Source organism: Carlito syrichta, unplaced genomic scaffold (genome assembly GCF_000164805.1).
Source record: "Carlito syrichta isolate Samal-C Ts95f unplaced genomic scaffold, Tarsius_syrichta-2.0.1 Scaffold309286, whole genome shotgun sequence".
Taxonomy (NCBI): domain Eukaryota; kingdom Metazoa; phylum Chordata; class Mammalia; order Primates; family Tarsiidae; genus Carlito; species Carlito syrichta.
Window position 1 is genome coordinate 22,528 of NW_007253382.1, and position 6,111 is coordinate 28,638.

Consider the following 6,111-nt stretch of genomic DNA (forward strand, 5'->3'; position numbering starts at 1 on the left):
CGGGCCGGCGCGAGTCTGCTCGCGTTCCGAGCCGCCATTCCCGGGGAGGGTGGGAGCAGAGCGCGCCGGAGCCGAGGACAGGCCGTTGCTGACCCGGGAAGCTGAAGCCCGGGCCCGAGGGGGGCGACCCGGCCCACTGTCTGGCTCACAAGTGCCCCTTTCTTGTCTGAGCACAATGCCCCGACTGTGCCGGGTGGCATGCAGGTTGGCCGGCAGGGAGGCCAGCGCCACATGGAGGTGCCCGGTCCTCCGGGGAGCTCCTCTGGGAGACGAGTGGCCTCTGACTCAGAGGAAATGACCTCTGGCTCCCCTCCCAGCCTCCCCCCAGCGGGCGCCAGGCTGGAGAGAGAAGTGGCCCTCCTGCCAGCTCTCCGGCCTGAATCAGCAGACGCCAGCCCAGCCGCAGTTTCAGACCCGGCATCCTGGGGACCACAGCCGTCCTTGGGCTCCTTTCCCATCCCGGGGGGCATCCTGGCACGAGGTGGCTGGTATTTGGGGCATTTGAGGCCTTGGCATAAGATGCCCTTTGATGGCAGGTGCCCTGGGCGTCAGGCCTGCGTCTCCTGCAGGCAGGGCACCGTGCATTCTCTTCCTGCTCGGTGCCAGGCCTGGGTGGAGCACCCTGCATCTGTTACCTCCTAATTTTTACAACTGTGCAAGGTAAGTTTCTTACCCCATTTTAGAGGTGAGCATGCTGAAGGGAGGCTGGGGAGGCGAAGTGACTTGCCCAAGGTCACCCTACCAGTAAATGGCAGAGCTGTTTCCAGGGCAGTTTCTCTCCTGGCAGAGCCCCTTCTTGCCAGCTGTTAAAATCTCAGGAAACCCAGGCAGAAAAGCACCTTCCGGAGGAGCATTCTGCATTCTTCACCTTCCTCACAGCCAGTAGGAGAGGCCGTGTCTTCAGGCCTCCGTCCCCTCTCCCTCAGCACTCAGCCAGTCTTGCTCCCCCAGTCGCTGCAGGGCTGGGCTGGCTTCCTCCCTCCTTCCTCCTTCCCTCCCTCCATTTTCTCTCTCTGGGTGAGACCAAGCAAGGAGGGCGGCCTCGGTCCCTGGGAAGCCTTAGCACCTCAACTCGGTTCACGGGCTTTGTGACCGGACCGGCTTGCAGTGCTAGCCATGAAGGAGAGAGTTTGGGAAAGGAGGGCCCGTGCGGGCCGGATCCCGTGGGCACTCTGTCTCCTCAGGTGCTTCCAGGGCCTGGGCAGTGCAATGCTTCCAGGGCCTGGGCAGGCCAGGGGGCAGCTCCGCTCCGAACCGGGTCACGTTGTGAAGTCAGACTTAGTGGGACCAGATTGTCCAGTTTCCAAGAAAAGCCAGAACCCAGACCTTGGTGTCAAATCTCCTGGGTTTTACATGTTGGCAGCTCATCAGAATATTTTGAAAAACGGACTGTGGGACAACCAGACGTGTCTGTGAACTGTGTCCGACCTGAGGGCTGAGAGCCTGGGACCTCTGGCCCGTGGTGATGGCAGTTTCTGCGGGACCACCCCAGCAGTGTGGCGCTGTGGCCAGTTTGCACACTGGGCCTCTGGAGGCCACGGGGTGCTGGCGTCTGGCTGGTCACTTGCGGCTGTGTGCGCTGGCTTGAGGCTCATGCCATCCCCATCAGCCCTGCTCTCCCCGGCACTACTGGGCAGGGCGCCTCACCCGTCCTACAGGTGGAGAAGCTCCAGTTCAGGTGTGCGGACTCCAGGGGGCCGCCCCAAGAACATATCGCCACCTCCCCCGGTACAGCCACCCCCTTTGGAGGGACAGAACCTTGTCCCCATGCTGGCTGAGGGGCTGGAGGCAGGGAGCCACAGGCTGGGGTTTCGGCAGAGTCTGGTCTCTGAGTACCCGGCTCCCCAGCCCTCCCCAGCAAACACTGGCCCAAGTAAGGCCTCTCCACCCACAAGCCCACTGAGGCCCCCATCTCTGCTGTCTGGTTTACAGTTTCCCAAGCCCTGGTCTGCTGTCAGAGTTGGTCACAGAGATGCTACCTGTGAGCAAGGGTGTCACTCAGGACCCCAGTTTGGATGGAGGGAAGTTCTTGCCTGCTTCGGGCCTGGCTGGCCGGGGCAGCTGAGACAAGTCCTGTCCAGCTTTCTCTGGCCTGTCACCTGTCTTGGTGGGCAGGTTGTAAACATGTCACCAGTGCTCCCTTGAATGTCCTTCCTGCCAGGACAGCGGCCTCTGCAGCCACCTGGGCTTCACGATGCCTGGCTGCCGGGTCCCAAGCTCTACCCACTCCTCACAGAACCTCATCCTTGGCTGCAGAGAGGGGACAGGACAACAGCCACCTCCTGGGTGTCCCTGAGGTCACAAGTGCAGAGGCCACAGGCCTCTGATGCTGTGCGAGCCATGCAAGACAGGTTGGCAACCACCTTCCTCCTCCACCCAACCCCTGCGTGACACACCGCATAGCACTCCCCTTCCTCTGTCCCTGCTCCTTCTCTCAAGGACGGGCCACTCCAGCCTCACGGCCAGGGCTCTACCACCAGGGTCTCCTGTGCCCTCCAGAGCTCCATCTGTGCCTCCGCCATCTTCCCTTGACTCCTGTGGACGTACAGATTCTCTGTGTGTTTATGGCCCACCCTGCCAGGGCCCTGGGCTGGCTGACGGCTTTTCTCTTGTGACATTCTGGTGAGTGGCGGGTATTTCTCAAGAATGAACTGGATGCAGACACAGCCTTTGAGATGTGACCTGTCCTGCAGCTAAAAGACTAGACAGAAAGTGGAGAGCCCGTCACCCCTTTCACAAGAGGCTTTTTTTTTTTTTTTTTTGGGTTGGAGTCTCACTCGGTCGCCCAAGCTGGAATAAGTGGCATGCTCACGGCTACCCCAGCATTGACCTGCTGGGCTCCAGCGATCCTTCCTGCCTCAGCCTTCCAAGTAGCTGGAACTATAGACATGCGCTACCATGCCCGGCTATTTTTTATCTTATAGTAGAGACGAGGTCTCACCCAGTTGCTAGGGCTGGTCTCAAACCCATGGGCTCAGGCAATTCACAAGAGGCTCTTGAGCGATTGTGTGCCAGCTGGTAAGACAGGTGCAGCCTGTGATGCCGGGCACGGACCACCCCAGAGCACTCTGGTATCTCTGACCTCTGAGCAGCTCAGTGATACCAGCGGATGAGGTGGCTCAGGGCTGACCTGTCCCAGGAAGTAAGTGGCAGGTGAGGCCAAGATCTATCTAGGTCAGCGGTTCTCTGAGTGTGCTCCCTGGACCAGCAGCCCCAGCATCTGCTGGGAATTTGCCAGAAGTGCAAACTCAGGCCCCATCTCAGCCCTGCCAAATCCAGTGCAGGAGTGGAGCCTAGCACTGTTTTCTTTTTTGAGTTGGAGTCTCACTCTGTCGCCCAGGCTGGAGTGCAGTGGCCACTCTCGGCCACCGCAGCCTCGCCTGCTGGGCTCCGGCGACCCTTCCGCCTCAGCCTTCTGAGTAGCTGGAATTACAGGCATGTACTACCATGCCCGGCTGATTTTTTGATTTATTGTAGGGATGAGGTCTCGCTGCCCAGGCGGGACTCGAACCCACGGGCTCAGGCAATCCACTCACCTCAGCCTCCCAAGGCGCGGGATTACAGGCTGAGCCACCGAGCCCGGCCCAGCACTGTTTTAACAAGCCCTCCACATGGTTCGGAGGCCTGCTCAAGCTTGAGAGGCCCCAGTGTAGACCGCTTAGAGGTCCCAAGACAGTGAGGGTTCGAGCGGGAGAGGGTGGGGGAAGTTGGCCCTGCGGAGAGCGGCCGGGTCGGGCAGGGGAGAGACGGTGGTGGCCTGGCCGAGGCAGTGACAGGACCAGAGGAAGTGGCAGGTGACACACTGCACAGGACATGGTGGATGGACTGAAAGGTGGCCCTTTGGAGACAAAGGACGCAGCAGCAGATCTTGGGGGTGTGAGGGTCAGTGGCCGAGGTTCCTCGTGCAGCAGAGCAGGTGTCCACAGCAACGCAGCCAGGCCCTGGAACACGGATCTGCGTGTCCTTGGGTGTCATTGAACTCCCAGAGCCGTGTTCTCATCTGTCAGTGAGGGAATGCTAACCTGCTGCACAGGTGGTTGTGAGGACGCTGGTGTCCTCCCGCAGGCAGGGGTTGCTTTGGGGACACACATCCCTGCATCCCCAGCTCAGAAGCCCCTCATCAGAGCTAGTGTTTGCTGGGCACCTCCAGGCCCTTTGCGTGAGGTAGCTCAGTCCTCACCGAGGAGGAAACTGAGGCAACACAGAGGTTAAGAAACTTCCCCAGGGTCTCACTCTCACCCCCTGCTGTGTCCCAGTGTGTGTCCTGAGGGACCCCTGCAGGGCAGTACGGCTCAAAAACGCTGCAAATAGAGCAAGATGGAATCCCAAAGGATGTCCAGATAGCCTGCAAGAACGTAAGGCAAGAGGGGGCAAACAGAAAGCGAGTCAGAAGATGGCACCTGCGGGGCAGGGCTCCCGGCGCAAGGAGAGGCGGCGGGAGGCAAGGGCCTGCTGCCCGTGGTCTGGAGAGGCGGGCTGCGGGCAGGTCCGAGCGAGCGTGCGGGGCTCCCAGACCGGGTGCGGCGGCGCACAGAGGCCCGGCGCAGCAAAGGGGCACGGCTTTGGGAAGCCCGGCCTGGCCGGTGGGATTTGGAGAGGTCCGAGTGAACCTCTCGCTGGGTGTGTATCAAGCACCTCCGCGGGGGTCAGAGGCGAGACCTCAGGCAAGAGCCCTCCTCCTCGGACAGAAGCTGCCTAGTTGGTAAAATGCAGCCATGATTCCTGCCTCCTGGCTCAGGGCGACAGTGGCACCCAGCAGACCTTGGGCATGGCCTGCCCCAGGGTGGCCTCATGCCCAGTCGCTCAGGGCCGGGCCCTGTCCTCTGTGTGTTAAAACCTGGAGCTGCCCCCACCTCCTGGGCCCTGCAGCCCTTTCCCCGCTTTGGCTACTCACAGCAGCCCAGGGCTAGTGGTCAGGCACGCCAGAGCCCTGGTGGGGAGGACCAGGTGCACGCGCCGGCTGCTAGCTTGCCAGTCTGTCCAGTGCCCCCATGGCTGCCAAGTCCTCGTGTCCTGAGTGCTCATAAGCATCAGGCTTTTCATTTACATCTCACTTGTTACAAAGGGGAAAGTGTTTTGACAGAGTTTGGATTCAGACTCAGGGGAAACCCCAGCTCCTCCTCCTCTGAGCTCCGTGACTGGGGCAAGTCTTTTCTCTCTCTGAGCCTGACTCCTTGTCTGTCAAATGGGCACAGCCACCACTGACAAGGTGATGGTGATGAAAGGATGCCCAGAATGCAGCCTAGTGACCTTGACAGATATTCCTGACTCAGTGAAACCACATCACCTCCGGCCCCAGAAATGCCTCTTCTGGCCCAGAGCCGTTCCTGCCCTGTTAGTGCCAGTCCTCGGAGCATCCTGATGGCTCAGGAGAAGAAGAACAGATTTAATTAACTCCCAGTGACTGGCAGTGTCGTGTTTTTATCTGGGCTGCGTCGCCATGGCAGCCTCATGGCGGGGCTGTCGAGGGGGCGGGCAGAGCTATTGTTCCTGCCATTGTCTGTTCTGGAACACAGGCCTGGGAGAAGGGACTGGCACGGGCACCAAGTGGCACATGGTTGAAGGCTGCCATGGAGCCAGACAGGAGCCATCTGGGGAGAAGGGGGTGGCCCGTGGCCTGGCTTCCCCCCGGTGTGGGGCTCAGGCTTGAGTGTGCTTGCCTTTGGCACGCTGAGCGTGGCAGGGCCTGGGCAGCCCGGGCAGCAGCACTCCGCCACCCATTAAGCTAGGGTTTCGCGGCCAGCCTGGGCTCGGATGGCAGCTCCGACACCTGCCACGCACACTGCCAGTGGTTCCCCCATTCCCGCAGAACAAGCATCGTTTCCGTTTCCCCAAAGGCTGTGTGTGAAAGCCCGGCGTCCGGTGTGCAGGGCCGGCCCGCTTCTGTTCTGCGGGGCTGTGAGCCGTCGCCTGCCCCCTCACCCTCAGTCAGAGCTGCCCCCACACTCAGGGTGCCAGGTTGGCCCCTGGGCCCCGGCCGTGCAGGGGAGAAGGTGCCTGGAGACGCCCATCGGGAGCGAGGCCAGGACCAGGTGGGCACGAAGGACGCGCTTCCGTGTCTCGCCCGGTGTTCCTCCCTCCGCGCAGAGGGCGAGGCACGGGGAGGCGGCC